The 20,309-nt window shown below is 35.3% G+C and overlaps 1 protein-coding gene across 1 annotated transcript in view; it reads right to left on the bottom strand.

Annotated features, from left to right (window-relative positions):
* The window catches only part of Tob (Transducer of ERBB2), a 92,252-nt gene extending 84,845 nt beyond the window's left edge, over nucleotides 1–7,407 (bottom strand). The window contains exon 1 of the mRNA XM_085957525.1: nucleotides 6,597–7,407. The gene's annotated coding sequence lies outside the window, so the exon portion shown is untranslated. The remainder of the gene's footprint in view (nucleotides 1–6,596) is intronic.
* Between the last annotated feature and the right edge of the window lie 12,902 nt (nucleotides 7,408–20,309).

Here is a 20,309-nt window from a genome sequence, read left to right as displayed (position 1 = left end):
TATACATTTTTTTGCGATATAGGAGATTTAAAAAAATGTAAATGCGATTATTATGCGGGTGTCAGAATAACATTAAATAATTAAAAATCACATGTTATAGAATATGGATCTAATTATTTGGGTGAATTGATGATGACTATTTCTCTAAAAAAAGTTTTCAGAAGGCGGCCACGATCCAAATTGATTGAATTTTTGAATTTACAAAGAAAAAAAATGTTATTTCAGAAGATTAAAGAAATATGTAGAGTTACTCTCCAAGAAGAAGATTTAGGCAAAAGCCGGAAGCCACTGCTGTCGACTAAATGGGAGGAGTGTTGTTAGTTCGCAGTTTTAACACGTAGCCAAGAAGATGTTTTCGAGTATAGATCAATTTTATGTTTGTTAACTCATGAGGTAAGAGTACCCAAGCAGACATTTTTTAGTTCAATTTTAAGCAGGCAAATAAAAGGTATATTTATTTCCTACACAATCAATAAATTATTATAGATGTCGTATACAAAATGAATGTATTTCAATGCCAGATGTTTAATACTTGCTGTTTGAAAAACACAAACACTTTATCAAAAAGAACAACTGATACAACATATTGTAATTGTCCTATATTACAGTATAATTTCAATGTATACAATGGTATGTAAGCGTTAAGCTGTTTAACCCGCCGATGTCAAAATTTTAGTTAAAATAGTTTTTTTTTTTTTTTTTTTTTAAATATTTTTGACGACAATATAATTAAAAAAAACATTCTTATGTACTTATGTGCGTTTTAAATCATATCAGAAGTATATATTTGTATTATATTGTATAAAATAACTATGTAAAAATGTATTAAAATTGCGACGAAATTGTAATAAATATATTTTTTAGTATGTTATTAAACACAGTTTAAAAATATAATAGTATTTTTGACTTCCGCGTTATCTGGCAGAACTTCAATAGAATAGTTTGTGCGTTGCAAAAAAAAATAACATTTTATTCTATCACCGAGCAAACAACGTGATAATTAATTTTTTTGTCACTCCGTGAGAATGTAATTTGATTTATTAGAATCCCGCCCAATATTTTTACGCGACAAATGCACGCAGTACGTGTGAAAAGAGAATGTATTTTTTTTCGTAAAATGAATCGTAATAGTACTTGACCAATTATGTCAGAGGATAGTATTGTAATTGAAATTGCACACGTTTGAATGGCAGCGTGGTATTAGCTGCTAAGTGTTGCATTTATGGACGTGACATTTGAATATGAAAGATCAAGCAAGTTGTTTGTAAACAAAATTTATAATGTAATGTAGTTTAAAATATTATCGATAACACGTAATTAATTATATGACGTATTTCTCAAAACAATATCATACTTACGTCGAATAAGACTACGTTTTGGATAAAAACATTGGAATTAAAACATGAGTGAAAAATGGTAAGTGAAATGGTATTTGGATACACAAAAGAATTCATTTGAAATGTATTTATTTTTATTTAATATATTATACTTTGACATATTCATAATGAATAAAACCAAGATAAGTGAATTTGGAGAGGCTTTCATTGAGCTGTGGATAGATTAAAATTGATAATGATGATGTCTTAACAAATTATTGTTCGTCGTCAAATAAATTAATAACCGACGAAAACAATTATATTTAATAATATATGTATAACGACAATTTCCCGATCAGTTCCAGATATATATTTATCCATATTCAAGTTTTACTACCAGATTTACGACGATTTTGTTGCATGCTCAAATTAACAATCATCATAGTTATAAGTGGCGTATATCTAAGTTTTATTGAATGAATAATTACATTATGTGTCAAATCCGTTGTTATATCCGATGTAATACTCTATAATGTAATTATTATTCTAAGTAACTGATTTGCAATAATTGATAAGATACAATAATATAACAGTGATAAAGATTTAATATATTACTTGTTTATATATAAGTATATATAATATACACAAATGTAAATAATACGTAAACGGAAATAAATATTATATCCTAAGCTTCGATTATCAGAATCGTCGCTTTCATCATTCCTTCAGATTAAATTAAATTACACTGTTTATTAGACAATACAAATATTAAATATAGTAGTCAAACTTCTATTTTCGTAACTTTATAATGCCAATAATATTGAAATATCCCTATTATTAGAAGAAAAATAATCTTCATTTAGATAATCACATCACGTAATATCTGAATGAATACGGAGAAACTTATGTATTATTAATGTTTCATTAACGTTTACACTAAAAAAATTGTAAGTATAACTGAATTAATACTATTTATATCTATTGAATTATTTCTTTGTTTATAAATTCTTTGTGATTTTGTTTAAATTACACACATTTTTTCATTGAATTTTATATAAAAAAGTTCATTTGTTAGAGTAAGTAAGTAGTGAACAATATAATAAAAGCGATCGATTTATCGCTATGTTTTCTTAAGAAAAATCGTTTACCTCATAGTTTATAGGTGCATGTTTTTGAAGTTTTTATTCTTCGAAATAAACATAAAGTAAAACCAACAATTATTTAAAGATTAAAATAGTTACCATCGCTCCACGATACGCAAAAATAGTTTATTTCAAAAACCCTGGGAACACAAAAATAATGGAAAGTGTCTTATCTTCTAGTTGGGTCAGTAAGAAGGTGTAATTCTCGAGTGTGGAGAAATATGAGATAAATTTAAACACGTCTTAAAAATATGTTATAATCAATAGTAATGTTAATTTTTTTATGTAAATGAAACGCGCATTCAATATTGGAAATATTTGAGGACATTCCGGAGGGTTATTATTTCTTGTATGTCTGGCTTGATTATTATTAAGTTATAAACTTGCAAAATGACTGGCCTTATGTTCCAATCTATGTAAAAAAAAATGAGTCGTTTGGAATATAAGATTATTTTTATCTAGGTATCTATATTGTAATATATTATAAGTAGCTAAGTAAATGGATAAAACTAAGTTTACTGCAATTCTCTTGAACAATAGTCAATAATATTGTTATTTTCTAGAAGTACCGCATTATGATACTCGTAAGTAGGTAAATAGAGTGTTGTAACAATTTTTTTCTGTTATCGCTTGCTTTTGTATAGGTTGTTATCAAAAGGATAGTTTAATGTGGTGATAAGAAATTATTACTTTACGTTTGAATGCATTCGTTAGAATATGGAAGTGTTGTTATGCAAGTGGCGCATATATTATGCAAGGTCATGTATCATTGGGTTATATTTTATTATACAGAGGTCGGCAAAGCGTGAGCGATGTATTAATTTCGAAAACAATAATAATTGTATAATTATAATGAATCATGAATATTCTATATACTCTGAATAGATTAATAAGATAGACATGAGAAATTCAGCCACCGTAGACCAAGACTTTGGAGCAAATCATGGTTTATGATTGAACGACGGTCAAGTCATAAATCCTAAGAAATACAAACTCGTATCCTCAAAATATTACCAAGATTAAATGCGCGTTTCGTTTACGTAGCAAACTTTAATGATACAGAAATAACTATTGAAAATAGCAGAGTATTTAAAATATACTATATTATTATATTTCAACAGTTTTAATATATTTTCAAAATAAACTCTAGTATGCCAATTTTCAATTATTTTTTTTAATATTAGGTACTGATATTTTACAGCATATCTTTCAAATTAAATAATTTAAATTATAGTTTGAGATTACAGAGATATAAAATACAGGTTTTAAGATTTTTTGTGATGTAGTTACCTATAATAATAATAATATATGAACACTTGTTTTGATTAGCCTATTTTGAAAGTATGCACAAAAAACTTTGTATATAGTGTATATGAGTAGTTGCATTTTATAATCGTGTCATGTAATTTATATACATAAATCGTAGGGCAGCTTTTTAGAAAAAGTTCTGGGCATAATAGACTAAAAATTTAGTCGAGAATCAGACTTCAGTAAACCGTAAAATACGGTTCTAACCCCATGAAAATGGAATGTAGGTTGACAAAAATAAAAGAAAACGTTTTTAATATAGGGTTACTGTGGAGATATATAATGTTCAAAGTAAATGACCTTGGCTTAAATACAATCGATTTTCAAACTCATTACCACAATTATCATCCATTGATTAAGAATGTTTTAAGATGCCGTATAGAATAAATAAATTCGTATGTGTCCATTATTGTATAGTTCAAAAAAATGACAATGTATTGGAAAAGAAAATCATTTTGTTTTTATTATGTTATTAATGTAGACACAAGTATAAATAATAATAAAAACGGTAAAAGGTAGGTATCTTAATATCATATAGGTTTGATATTTACCAGTAAGTTATTTTAGATTTTTAGAATATGAGAGTTTCGCTCACTTTTCATAAATTGGACAACAAATTGCGTATTGACAAGCAGACAGGAAAGATAATTTTGCCGGATGCTGTTTTTTTAGAGATCACGGAAGTTGAAAAATAACGTAACAAGTTATTTCCGGTCGTACAAACGCACGTAGTAAAAAAAATACTATTTTGATAAGCGGCTATATTATCTATAAGTATTGCACATGCAACATAATAATAAACAAAGCTGTTTTCGTATGTTTAATTTATAAATTTATTATATATCTGTAAAGATATCATAATTTTATAGCTATTTGAGCTGATGATTTTGAATATGATGAGGCTTTAATGTTCACAAGAAAATACAGTGGAAAAATGTTGTGAATGCCATACAATGCTAGCAAACATTGTTATATGATTAGGATTAAATTCTAACAAATTAAAAATGATTTTCACAATTTCAGCAAAAAAATAATTCAAAAGAAATTTGGATTAACAACAAACTCAGATAACGTAAATTTAATTGTTTTTACTTATTGCAATAGTATAATATAGATGCCTACCTACTGATAACATATTATAATTATACACCATATTAATTATGCATAAACATGTTACTACATAATATTATGTTCAGAATTGTAGTACCAGTTTAAAATATCCGTTAAGATGAAATCGATCATGGGTGTAATATATAATACTTGTGGAATATGTATAAAATTATAACTAAATATTATGAACTTTGTTTTTTAATTTCATATTACATGTCGTTCCACCAAGAATTATAAATATTGAAATAAATTAATTGTGTACTATAAAAATCAAATATATAGTCCTACAGTAATTATAATAATTGTTTTAAGTATTGCATTGCTATTATACATTATGTAGCTATTGTTTTGTATTGCTATTGTTGTACATAAATAAATAATTACACCTTCGGTTCTAATTAAAAAGAAGAGGTCAAGTCAAACATATGAAATTGAGATTCACCTATCCTTATGATATTTTAAAATTGGTGAGAAATACGTCAACTACAGATTATCTTCCTCTTTCTTTCGAATAAAGATTAAATAGTAGTGAGTATACAATTTTACTAAATTTCACGTTCTTAGTTTGTCTCATTTTATCTTGACGTTACTGAAATTGTAAAAATTATACAGAAGAATGCATTGATGTTGAGTATCATACATATTAAGCTATGTTGAGATATTGTATATATAGAAGAAATGCCGTAAACTTCATTCACCTACATATTACAGAACGGCCCACCGAGTCAAAACAAATAAAACAATCCAATAAAATCGATTCCAGATGGTATATTTCGCTGAAACGTCCAGAAGATCGTTAAAGCTATAAATAAGGCCGACCAACTGAAAAATAGCAAAGCGAATGACCACGACAATACGGGCGGTGTTGGAGTTAGCGTAAAATTCCGCGTTAATATTAGCCACCCAGTTACCCAGTTTAAACTTTAACCCAGAAATAGACGAACGAGTGGACACATCGGGTCGCTTTCAGAGCTCTATACTAATACTAACACTGTACAACTCACACCATGATAAATACAATACGTTATAAAATGAAATTATTAACGTAACGTTTAAATAATTAAAAAGTAACATTATACTTTTGAACGTAATAAGGTATAATATTTAAATATTAAAAAAACAATCATAAACCTAATTCTATTATTTATTCAAAGTTGCATTTTATCTATAAAGTAATATTTTCTCCACTATTTTGTAGTAATAATTATATTCAGATAATAGAAAGCTACAGTAAAATACGTTCGCAAACATTAATAACAAAAGCTTTTGTGGTTGAAAAGTATATCAAAAAATGGTAAAAATACTAGGATACATTAAAAAGTTTACATAAAAAAGTAATCAAAGATTTTAAACAAGCAATTTCATATAAATAATACGTAATGATAATGTTTAACTATGAAATTTGTTAACAGACATCTAATTAATGATAAAAATTTAATATGTTGGTTAAAAAGTCAATAATGAACATTTAAATATTTATTGAATGACTGTAACCATTCAAGTAATATTTTAAAATGTATTGTATTATTAAAAAAAAAAACTATTAATTGTTTTATATAAAAGAAACAGTAAACAAAACATTAGGTACGACAATGAAATTAAATTGCAATAAAAATATTTTTTTAATTGTCTATTATTCATTTGATTTTGTAAACAATAGAAATGAATTAAGTAATTGATTATTTACATTTAAAAAAAGATAAATAAAATTGTTTATTACCTTTAGTGTATTCCAGCTGATGCGAAAACGAAGTATGTATGTCACAGATGACACCGTGCTCTATTGAGTAAAATCAATGGCGCTCACGTCCGGAAAGCTTGGGCTAGGTTGTCGATTCTTTGGCCGTATGCCAGCGAGGACGAGCTCTAGGGCTTGCGACTTAGGGCGTAGGGCGCGGCCAGGAACCTCATGCAGGGTCACCTTCGACTCGCACTCCTCGGATTTATACTCCCAAAGTCCTACTGTGTATCGCCTCGGTATACCGAAAAGTCGCCCCACAAGTATACGTTATTTGAAATCAGGTGTTGAATGTAAGAAAAGTACAAAAATAGTAGTACTAATAACGATATAATATCTATATATCTCTAATTTTTAACAATAATTAAGAAGAGATTATTTAAGCGGCCGTATTATGCCGGTTTTTGTTTAAAATGATTAAAACTTTTTAAGGGTATTATCAATTATATTTAATATTTCTTTTCTTATATCACAGAGATGTGTATTTTTTTTATTTTTATTTACGAATAATTTTAAATTTATAATACATATTATAAGCGCAAAACGTTTCGAATTAAAAAAGAGTCGAGTTTTATTTGTTATATTTTAATGTTGTATGAAATAATAATATGAGTTATATATTTAACGTATAAAAATGAACGGTAAAAAAAATGTTTTCGTAAAATAATTGTAAAAATATTCGACGCGTTGGTTTTGATGGACCGCGCACACGGGGGGCACTTGTTATAAAATTATCGCGGAGGTTCGCTGATCGCTGGAGACGACCGCTTGGACCGACGTCTTTCGGTGGACTGGCGACGCGGCGTCCGATCTCGCGATTTTCGTGTTCGGATCGTAGCGAGTTGTTGAATGGCGGGTTGGTTTCACGCTCAGATGTTTACGCTGGATTATAGCGGCGCGCCCGGCGAACGTCCGCCCTGCTCAAGCGCTCGGTTCGAACTGACTGACGCTGCTCAGGCCCAGTCAGCTGCCGCCCTCCCTGGCCACCCCCTTACACACACAGTCAAACACCCTCACAAACTCCCGACACAAACATTTTCATATTCACAACCACTTGGAAAGATTTTCCCGGCAATTCAAAACCGTACAGCCAATCTTTTATATCATTAATTATGTAATTATGCCAAACATGAAACTGTTGTTCTGAATATATTTTATTGACAGTTTTTAGGCATTCGTAGTCAGTATACCACTTTGGTTTAGAGCTAAAATGTCCATAATATATCAACAAAGTAGGCATTCAAATTTTATAGTCCTAATTTATTAGTAACTGAGGCTTTAGCAATCAAATATATTATATAACTTCAAAAAGCCTCAGAAATAAAAATCTTTCGTTTGCCAGGCGTGTGCTCTTACCATTAGGCCACTGACTTCAGTTCCAATATAGAACACTATGTTATTTTTTACGTTTTTCTTATTATTATTTTTTTTTTTCACAGCACGACTTGGCCCTCGCCTTCCTTTTCACCACTTTCATCCAGACGGCGCAATCTTCTGCGGCCCCTCTTCAGCCACTTCTAACCAACATATTTCTGACTTCCAGTCTGGACTCTTCCCTTGTGGGTCCGCAGCGAAGACTTGACCCGTATAACTGACATGAATTTGAAATGATTTGAGCAGTTTAGCCTACTTCCAGTATATTGTGTAGGTATACTCAGTGGCGATATATATTTTTTCATTTTGTATTCATTTTGTACTGACTATAATTAAACAGTGAATTATAATTTTGTTTTTAAAACATCATACATCATATATATTTGAAGTAAAATAAATATATTGAGTTTATTAATAATGTATGTAAGTTTATGCGATTTTTGTTAGTAAACAAATAAACACCGTTATGCATTAGTTAACTTTCCCGAACTGGTCATATTACCAATTAGGAGGATTTAAGAATCACTTTCATTGAGCCAAGATAATTTATAACCACCATTAATCGCATACAGCATGCATAAAGAAAGAAACACATTAAATTTGTCGATAACTTAACTTAACCGCACGGAGCGTCGGTGCAACATTTTTGGCAATGAGAATAGTGGCCTAGCTAGCTCATCGGAAGAATATGCAAATAAGGGGCCCTAATTTTTTAATTCATTTTTAATTTAAAAAAAATTATAGCATTCACGAACAAATATAGATTAAAAATAAAAGGATAGAAAAAATGCTCTCAACATTACACCGGAGAAAATTTTTGAAGGAAGAACACACACGTGGACCCTCCAAACCAAACCGCTCCGCACCACACTCGGTCGTAATTGAGCGTATCATGAGGCCCTATGTTTGGTTGTAAGCATCAGAAGTTGTTTAATTCTGGGAATATCTCAGGAGCAGATTCCCAAGACTGAGATCACCACGCTCTCAAGCGAGCTTTGACTGAGTTTAATGAAAGACGTAATTTAATAAAAAGTGCTATGGGAGAGAAAGGCACGGAGACAACAAAAATAAATTAATTTAATAAGATACAAAAAACAAAGCTTAAAAAATACAGATGAACAAAACTACGTGAACAGATCTTCATGTCTGCAATAACACACCGCATTTAAAAAAAAATAATGCAATGTAATTAGCCTTTGTGGCGACCAAGTCGGATGACCCGATAGGCCTAATAGCTGGTTGGACCGACTTGAGCATATCTTCCTTCTCGGAGCACATTCTCGGACATTCAGAATGTGAAATGAATTTAAAAGAAGAGCTTGATTTATATTTTGGACGTTTTTTTATGAAGACTATTTGGGATCCTTGCATGATTATTGCATATTGGCCCAATATTTTTCACTACATTACTGAATAATAAGTAAGCTTTAAATATCTCATAATGCAAAGAAAGGTACAGAGCAGTAGAGAGTGGACAGAAAAAGATTTGCACGATAGTACACAATCCCTGAAAGCGACCCAATGTCCAAAGCGTTTCCAATCTAATACGACTGGTCTAGGAAAAGAAGAAGTATTGCAATTTTACTAACATGCTAGTTTCTATACTATGAAAGTTGATAAATGTAGTATGTGTAAAAAACTACTGAAGAATGAATTTATAGTTCTATGTTTCGGCTAAACCTTGTACAGATACTTCATGTTATAAATTTTCCCCATAAGTGTGCGTAAACTCTTGTTTGTTTACCGTGTGTGCATAATATCTGACATTGTGGCTGTGTCTGTGAACGATAAAGACGGGTGATACGAGTTTCCATTATCGCCGTCTCTGTCGTACGCCACCGCTTCGTAGAGGTCTCTTAAATAATACGTGCTACGGAATTACTACGGCACGCATAGGAACTGTAATAAGTCGTAGCAGCTTTTGACCCAAACTCGTATCTCAATATTTTACATTACGGGACGTAGAAAAGTTAAATTTTAATTATACATCTAATGACAGTATTTTATAGAGACGTTGATGACTTTAATCACAGGTCAAGGTAATTCTATTATAACCGATGAAATTAAAAAGAGAATCATAATTAGTTGCTAATAAATGACATAACGGCCTACATATTTTATATAAGTATGCCTGTTTGTTGTTTCTTCCAATTTTGAATTTTTACCAAATAATATGTATTTAGTTTAAATATTTTGGATTCGATTTCAATTTGGTGTTCTTTTATTTTATTTTCACTGCTGTCATAATTATTTAAATTTTAACATTATTAGATGACATAGTTATTTTGATCTTGAAAAGTGTAATTATTATTGTGAACTTTGCAAATTATAAATTCAACACAACATGATATGGGGACAAAACGAAGAAATATGTGACAGTATTAATAATATCAAATATAAATTTTATACAAAAAGCGTAATTTATTAGAAATTCCAGAAAATTCAGAAACTTTATAAAAATCCATGGACACCATGTTTTAAGAATTTATAAATCAATGTCTATCTAAACTCACCCACACGCAATTACAATAAAGTACATATATTTCGACCAACGAAGCGACCTCGTGCAAAACCTATTCTACTCGCACCGTGAGTGTAAAATCAAGGCATCTGCAATTTTTTCAATTTCGGGATTAAATGCAAAAGTCGTGAACTTGATAATGTAAAAGTGAAGTAACTGAAAGAACATGCAATATAATGTAGATATAAACCAAATATTATGGTTTTTTTTAGAAACTCTATTTGTCATAATAAAACGAAAACTTTAAACCCTAATATCTCCAAAATATATCTTTTGCACATGTCTTGGTTTTACACTCACGGTGCGTACTATATAATATAAAATATATGTTAAAATCTGCAAGTTTTTGTGTTACATTTTTATATCCCGCTCTAAAAGCCTTTTCGCCTACTTCCTGTAAACTTTGAGATACAAATTGGTACACATGTGTTGATACGGTGACAATATATTCCATTAAAATTTGGGAGTGGTCCGGTACTTCAAACGTCTTCATATTATAGGTAATATTCTTAAAAAAAAACTTTATTTATTGATCGGCAGTTGATGGAGAGAAGGGAACCTCCGATAGAGGAGCAGAGTGATTTTATTAAACTAGATAAGTACAACGGTAGGTAGAGTTAATGAAAAAATACTCATAGAATATTATAATAAATTTTATTAATTGCTTAAATATTTCATTTTAAAAGCCGAAATGTTGGTTTAAAGATAAATGCCTCAAAGACAAAAGTAATCAATCGTAAACTACTTTGTCTAACCAAAAATGATCCTCAGCAATGGCACTCAAATCGAGCAAGTTAACACTACGTTAAGACAACAAAAATGTCAATTGGCGGTAGTACGTATGACGAGATTTCTTGCAGAACCAAACTGGCATAAGTGCATTTGGGCGCCTTAATATTATCTTAAAAAGTGACATCTCATTGTGTATTAAGCGTAAAGTGTTCAACCAATGTGTGCTACCAGTGGACAAACATGGACACGAAATATAAGATAAATACAAAAAATGCGAGTACCGCAACTTTACATGGAAAGGTGCATGTTGGGCATAACGCGGAAAGACTGCAAAAGAAACTAATGAATATAGAAGCAGACAAAAGTACGCGATGTAATAATAGGTTGTTAAGCAGATGAAATAATAATGAGTTCAACGCGGCGAACAGAAAACTGCTGGAAAAATGCCGTCGTCCAGTAGTACCTAAGAGATGGATAAAGTTTAGTGGATGTACGTGGCGATTACAATTTCTTGTGGTACGTCGGGCATTGGAGCGTGGAGCTGTGATTAGGAATCATGGGTTAGTTATGTTTCACTGTACTGTGTAACATATAAGAAAAGGACTTTTGTTTATTATTACTTACATAATGTAGGAAGGATTTGTCACATGAATGTAACATGAGCTTTACCTACATCAGACTTATACTTCTGAAGCCGCTCGTTCCGACCTCGCTCTCTCGTCCACCTAACTTTGCCACCTTCTGGTGTAGAACATGAGAATTTCTTATCAAAAGGAGTGGATCCGACCGCTATTTGGAGCAGCTAAACCCACGCCGGGAAGCAACTCCCTTGGCGTGGATTCCCAGACTCCCCAGGAGTCTGGAGTTAGGCTTGCACGTTTCCTTCAACCTTTGAGGTACCCCCGTCCAACAGGGTTGGACGCCAGCTAGCTTTTCTTTGGGAGGGAAACAGCTGCAAAAGACCATGTGTTTACTGGGACTCTAGGTTGATAAGTGAAAGAGGTTTCAAAGTATATCGCTGAAATGCGGTTACATTTAATGAGAGATTATTTCAGCGAAGGTTTACAAAAGATTATATATAAAAGAAGTGGGACGGAGGTTCTCACAGGAGCGTCTCCGTCACCAGCAAATGGCACTAACCTAGACACAATTTATGATTACATATTTACATGCATCGAGCCCTCCTCAACGTCCTTCCATTTCCAAGTCCAAGGGGTGTATTCCCGGGTGAAGATGACACTAGCACTTTACCCTTCGACACGGGTATGGAAATATGCCATCCATTGTTGAAGCGTGTGCTCCTAACACGACCGCGTTGCGCGGCACGAGCGCGTCCGCCCCGTAGAACGTTTCGAACCAGAAGAAGGAAGTTGCCTCCCACGCACTCGTGTTCTTGCCCCCGCCGCCACGTCCCCCCCACCTTGTCTGCTCCGGCCGTTGATTATTTGCAGCCAGCATGAGTTTGGTGTTGCCAGTTAAGAAAGTATATTTATGGTTTCTTTAGGTGACAAGTTCATCGCGTTACATCACCCGCTTGGTCAGGAAGAAATTGAGTCATGGGTGTCAATTTCCTGCCAGGGGCGTTCTCCGCTTCTTGGTGATGAGAAGTTGGTGCAGTCAGGTGGGACGGTCGGGGCAGGTGACGAAACTGCTGACGGCGGAGCTGCTGACGGCGATCCAGCGCAGACCCTCTTGTGTGCGGGTGAAGTGCGCGCCAACGTCTCCTCGTCGCTCCTTGCTCCCTTCATCCATCCTTCTGGGGGGGTTACCTTGCATCACATAGAGGCCTTTTTAAGAAATATAGTTTTGCACAGTACAAATTTTACAAATTAAAGTATCTGTCAACAATATGACTATTGTTCGGTAATCAAATTACAGTTTTTGACGGAACTCATCCTTGATGAGGCCGTCGGCTACTTGGCTGATTACATTTCTTACAATCTTCTCCATTGAGAAGTTGTTTCCTAATTGACAGACCGTTGGACCTCTGTCTCCCTACGTGGGCCTTGCATGTAAGCATGTCGCAAGGGCAGGAATGATAGGTTTATCGGTGCTGTCTAGGCACGCTTACGACTATCTAGTGTGGTGGGGCTCTTCAGACCTCCTCCACTTCTATGGTATCCTGACCGATGCCAGACCTAGATGTAGCTTCAGTTTCCCATTCTAAAAGGAGTCTATCCTTCTTGAACTGGTACTTTTTGAGTTTGCCGCTGCTTCCTCCCACAGCTCAAGGCAAACCGATTGCTAATGCAACTTATTCTCAGCGCTTGAGAACCTAATTCTCAGCGCTCCTTCTTCCGCGTCTGAGGTATGCCATTTCGGGCTCCCTCATGTTGACGTCTAAATTGCTCCTGGAGTGACCAACGTACGATGTCGTGACGCGAGCTTCTCCAAGCTCATCTTGTTTACTATCTGAATCTGAAAATGGATGGTTTACTAGACCATCGGATGCTTATCGTGGCAATTAAGCGGTGACGATAAGTGTGGTATTCTGAAAGACATATGCACAAGTGATGCAGCTTGAAGGGGAACCGCGTGAAGCGGGCTCGGACCTCTCTCTGAAAATGAATTTATTATACAAGAAAATACCATTCATTGCCACGTTGGCTTATTGAACTACCATTAAAATAATAAATTTCTGTTTGAGCGCGCAGAAGTTTATATCTATCATGAATCTATAACCTATAAACTTCGATCAGCGTTGTCTAGCCGTGGTGTTGATAAAAACCAGAGCTCTATCTTCATCAGTACTCTATCCTTGTGTGTGGTGTGTGCTTATGATCTAGTTTATATACTACTCCACTCTGGTTCCCACCAGACCACAACAGACAATCTGAGAGTTGCTCATGTCCCTTTAAGGCATATGCCCCCTTGTCGCTGCTTAAAACTATCGTGATCTTACTCTAGTGCGCCAAGGTGACAGATGTCCAAGGGCAACATGAAGCTGTAGGGAATTTACTCAGCGATTAGCCAGATCCACCACACCACGGCTCATCTCCAAATCTGCATTTGCCTATAATGTTAAATTTTGTGACGTGTTGAGTCACACATCTTGTTGACCGGTCTTTATGCCGAGTCGTTTTTTCCGAAAATTATTAATTCTAAATGCTTCCAGCTTATGCGAAATAAGTAACCACAAGCGTTCATATGTATTAGACAATATGAATTACTAAGCTATTAAGAGTTGGTTCTTGAGGTCCCCACTTGAGTTTGCTTGGTCGCGCACCCTAAAAATTTGACAGAACGGACTTTTCCAGTACCTTCCTATCAACAGTCATATCACAGCGCCAGGACACACTGCTTTTCCCAGCTGGATTGACCCTCTCCCAATTACACGACTCACAACACAGAGTCCGGTGTGTAATTAGAGAATTGACCAAACAAACAGAGCAAGTGAGACTAGACCTCTCAGTTGTTTTTCTCACAGCTGCCAAGCTCTTATACTAAATGCTTTAATTAAGCTATATTTACAAGTTTACAACATCTTAGTGTCCTTCATAGCGATTTCATCTGTATCGTGAGATCGGGTGTACATCTCTGGTACAGATCTCGTTGCGTGTTCGCAACATCAAGGTTACATTGTTGGAAGAGACACACTCTTTCTACGGAGTTGTGTCGTAAATTCCATATGCATGACTTACATGCAAGCTCTACGTTTACAATAGTTGGGAAACATTACAAAGAGGTCAACTTAACTTTCATCTGGTATTCACAGCACAGGCTGTGACGCAGCACGTCTCAGACCAGCAGGAGTTCAAGCGTATTTCATGGCCGCAATGGTGCTCATTACTTGCTGTCTATCCCCTGTGGATCTCTACGTTACTGCTAGCACACGAAATCATCGTCCAGATGTAACATTATGTTGAATACAGCAATTCTGAAATTGATAACAAACTTTTGTATGCAAAACAAACAACATTTCTTACATTAGTTAGGCTTATCTTGTTACGTAGAAACGCAACTATAGTATTTCTTAACAATGATATGAGAATTCATTTTTTATAAAAAAATAGAATCTTATACATTTTCATCGTGCATACCGCACAATAATTTTCACATAGTGAGTACAGTTTTTCCATGGTATTCCCATCAGGTATGGATGTCTTTGAACAGACATATTTGTGCTCTTTCCATATTGAAAGAATTTACATTTTGCTTATAAATTACTAGCAAGTATGATCATTTTGTGATTCAAGTGTACTTGTTAAGACATAAAATATGGATTTTAACCATAGTTTGTGTGGCACAGACTGCTACATTATTTTTGTAAGTACCATGATCAGGTGATGATGGTACGTTTGCAGTTGCATTTTAACTACATTATTAAATGCTAAATTATAGTAAATCTAAATCATATTGTTAAATACTAAGGGGACGGCACATGTTACCCTATTTAATAATAACTAAATCCCGGTAAGGTAGATCCTTCATCGATACGATGCAGAACGCCATATTGCGGGTGTCTCTCAGTGAAACATAATGAATGCCGTGTACCTTGGAGGGGTACATAACTTTGTAAGTTGCAAGACAACCATTCGTGTCATTCATTTACTGATGTTCCAAGAGACGAGACAGCTTTGGTGCTATCATGTAAAACATGAAAGTTTGAACACTTATTTAACTATACTTATTATCGAAATGACAACACAGTACATAGAAGGCGCTTGATGTTACCATCCAGCTTGTGTCGAACGCAGAGGAAACTGTTGTTCGAATTCGGTACAGACAAGTGTACTTAGTGCGAAGGATAGGTTATATGCTATCGCTGTACAATATGATCGTACGAGTACTTCGTTCACTATACTTATATTGAGGTGACAATACAGTATGTAAACAAAGACCGCTAGATGTGTACATCTAGCATGTGTCAAACACAGAGGAATCTGTGGTATGACCATCACCCCTTTCGCCAAATGACGAAGAAGAGCATGAATGTCCTCCCTTGGAATTCGTGGGCACGGATATACATTGCTTGGAGCTTACAAGGCTACTTGAACAAATGCAATTTTCCAGGATTAGACGCAGAGCGACGTCCGTTGTCTGGGAATCATAGGTGATCCGAGGCAGTTGGGAGTGCAACCACAGAACTCTGCAAGGAACGGGGTGGTCAAACTAGACACATATGACATATCAGGGAAGAAGATAGACTGTAGAAAAGGGGTTCACATCCACCTACCATGTGAAGTGCCCGTGAAAATGCACAGACGGCTAACATGGAGACCTTATGTGTTATGACACGATAACGGTTCCGTTAGTATGTTACTTACAATGGTGCGATCAAAACGCACTTTACTTAATTTATGGATGTTTATGCCTATGGGACAACACACACAAAAACTTAAGTAAATAAACATGTAAGTAAAATTAATTCAGACTTTGAGACATCAAGAAGATTCTCTCAGTAGGTGGAATAATATCCTAGCAACACTTGATGTGCGCTTGGAGATATTATTAAGGACTACTTGCACTGAAACGACGTGCAAATTTGCATTTGTTAGTGGTTAGTAGTGATGTACCTAGTAACACTACTAGATTTTCATGCTTCCTGCATGTGAAATCTGTGTTACGCTAGAAATGAGGAATAGACAAGTCTTTTTGAAACAATGAAGACCAAATCGATGCTTGTTTATGTAAGGTCTCACCAGTTGTGCTGCTGGCTGTCTGCTTTTAGCACACTTGACTGGCTCGAGAAGACGAGTGGACAAAGTCAGCGACAAGTTAACGGGAATGTGTAATCATTAATTGCACATCCTGAACATTGTGTTTCGCGACGAGTGTCAACTTGAATGAGAAGTATTGGACTTGGGACTCGCATTGTCAATTACCATAAATGTTTAATCGATCCATGGTGAATTGACCCGAGTTACGTAAGTAAGAAGAAAGAGATTGAATTGCGCACTGTGACTTTGGTGATGTTCGCGCACACCGTAGGCAGGCACAAAGTGACGCAAGTCGAAACCACAAGTTGTATATATGCGACTGGTCCTCTGCAGCAAACAGAGAGCAGTAATACACCCCTTCAACACATTACGTCCCTTGGAATGTGATGGTGACCATGGAGCAAAAGATGAAAAATGAAAACTGCGTTTAGTGAGATTTCCGTTTTCACCGAAATCTCACACAATTCCGCACCCTCACTTGAGCGAAAATTTGCTCACCTATCGAATTCCTTCCAACACAAACAACCACTACTTTGATTCTCCCTGTGAACGCAATGGTCAATGTAGTTGGACCAAGGTTTCACTGTACTTAACTTAACGACAAAGTCTTATGTTGAAAGACTTATGTCAAATTATACTAGACTTATGTATATCACAAGGCACAATATGAAGTAATATATCTAACGATGATGTTGGACGAGACAATTATTAACTAATATTTGGCGATGTCCTTTATATGAAATCGACCTAACGGCTTACCATTCAGATCACCTAATTCATAAACCAACGGAGAGATCTTAGTTAAAACTATATTTTCCACGTACCGTTGCGCGAGCTTGGTGCTGAAATAATTTGCCGCATCTGAGATTCTGAAGTTCTTACGCCAGACCCTCTGGCCTACGACAAGTTCAGCATCTTTCCTTCGGAGATTATACCTTTTGGCGTTCGATTGAAAATTTTCCAAAAGCTGAGCTTGGACGATTTCAAAGACGAACGGCAAGTTCTGTATGCGATCAGCATACTGCGCACAGTCTGCTGCCGCGGGGAGAACTGAGTCTTTGGCCTTGAGATAGTCTTTTGGAAGATGAAAACGACCATCCAAGATTATCTCTCGACCATGCATGAGGAAAAAGGGGGAGTACTTGGTTGCTAAGTTTACAGATGCGTTTATCGCAGTCTGCACGCTTTGAAGATATTGCGACCAGAGTCTCTGATCCTTTCCTACTAGGATTGCCAGTGAGGTACCCACTGTCTGGTTATATCTCTCAACTGTGTTGCTTTGCGGAGAGTACACCGCATTAAGGAACAATTTGGGGATAGAATACTTCTTAATGAACGCCTTGAATTCTTTAGATATGAATTGACGACCATTGTCCGTTAGAATACTGTTGGGTACTCCATGTTTAAGAAAGATCTCCTGTTCAATGAATTTTATGATAGGTGTTGCTGTAGCTTTTCTAAGTGGGTGTAACCACACATATTTAGAAAAGACGTCGACAACTGAGAGAATATGCATGTATCCCTCCTTCGATTTAGGTAGAGGCCCTATCAAGTCAATCGACAATGATTGCATCGGGCGGTCGACTTCCTTCGGATTCGACATAAGTCCCGCCGGTGCATTAGTTGTGTGTTTATATGCTTTGCATATAGCACAACCCTTAATGAATAACTTCACATCTCTGTAAATCCCTGGCCAATAGAACAGTGAGGAAATGCGCTTGAAAGTTTTGAATGTGCCAAAATGCACAGAAGTGTTTCCACTATGAAACTCTGAGATCAGTTTTGTTCTATCCGCGCCCTTGACGCACTCTTTCCAATTAGAGTCATCAAGGGGCAGATCTCCTGCCTTGAACCTGAGTAATTTATCTCCCTCAAATTTGAATCTCGGGAATTTTTCTGGGTGAGACTTCACGTTATTGACTAAGTTCTCGAACCAAAGGTCCGGTGGGTCTGCAGTGTTGCTAGCACTAACAGATGAAATCACGACTGGATTTCTTGATAATACATCAGGGACGGTGTTAAGCCTTCCTGGACGATGTTTTATTGAGAAGTCATATTGTGAAAGTCTCGCTGCCCAGCGAGCGAGCCTACCCTGTGGGCTTTCAAGCGTCGTTAACCATTTTAAGCTGGCGTGATCAGTGATTACCGTAAACTTATTTCCCTCTAGGTATCTCCTAAAATGAAATATACTGTCCAAAATAGCTAGTAGTTCTAGTTCAGTGGTCGTGTAGTTGCGTTGAGGCTTTGTTAAGGTGCGAGAGTAAAATGCAATCGGGTGCTCGCCATCAGAAAATTCCTGCGTGAGGACCGATCCTAGCCCTAGGTTAGAAGCATCACAATGTAAAGTGAACGGACTAGCGAAATCAGGACATGCCAAGACTGGGGCTGAGGTCAGTGCGAGTTTGAGTGCCTCAAACGACGCCTGAGCCTCATCTGACCAAGTGAACGCGGAAGCTCCCTTGCGGACACTTGTCAAGCCTGTCAAAGGACTTGCCACCTTGGCAAAGTTGTCTATAAATCTTCTATAATATGAACAAAGTCCTAAGAACGACTTCACGTCCCGAGAATTCTTGGGAACGGGAAAGTTCTTAACGCTGTCAAGTTTCACTGGATCACAGTGTAATCCCTCCTCATTTACTACATAACCTAGGTATTTTAGTTCTTTTCTGCAAAATTCTGATTTAGAGAAATTTATAGTCATGCCTGATTGTTTAAACTTTTCAAAAACGCGGTCTAGTAACTTCATGTGGCTATCAAAGTCTTCAGATATCACTATCACGTCGTCAATATAACAGAAAACCTTGGCCTCGAATTCCGGGCCGAACAAACTGTCAGACAATCTTTGTAACTCCGCGCTCGAGTTTTTGGTACCAAAAGGCACCTTGAGAAACTCAAACAAACCTCCGCGTGGAACCACAAAATTTTTGACGTCGTTAACGTTTGACCATACCATTTCGAGAAAGTAACATAAAACTAGCCAAGTCTTATATACTAAATGGAAAATGATGCGGATGTCTACATCCACACCATAAATTAATTGCTAGCTGTGTACTAGCTATCACATATCTTTTTACGGAATATGAGTATTATTTGTTGCTATACTAAAACGTAAATGCACCAAGCCACAACGAACAACCACCGACCTATACACTGATCGAAACTGAGTAAACAAACTGGCACACAATTTACAGAGAAATACAATAATAATTATCCTGAAATAATTTCATTGTAAAATTATTCTAATCCTACCTATGACTAAACATAGCATGACGTAACTACAATGACATCACACAATTCTTAACCGAATATTCTGGAATGACCCGCACTACAAATATTAAAACACTCGAAATTAATTACGGCACGGCGCAAAGGAAAAAATCCTACGCGAGTCGGTGTGACTTCTGCCCT

The sequence above is a fragment of the Rhyacophila brunnea genome, unplaced genomic scaffold (assembly GCF_057557595.1).
Source record: "Rhyacophila brunnea isolate RB1 unplaced genomic scaffold, BYU_Rbru_1.0 scaffold_7, whole genome shotgun sequence".
NCBI classification, from domain to species: domain Eukaryota; kingdom Metazoa; phylum Arthropoda; class Insecta; order Trichoptera; family Rhyacophilidae; genus Rhyacophila; species Rhyacophila brunnea.
The sequence above is the reverse complement of the archived record's forward strand: the minus strand, read 5'-3'. Positions and strand labels throughout refer to the sequence as shown.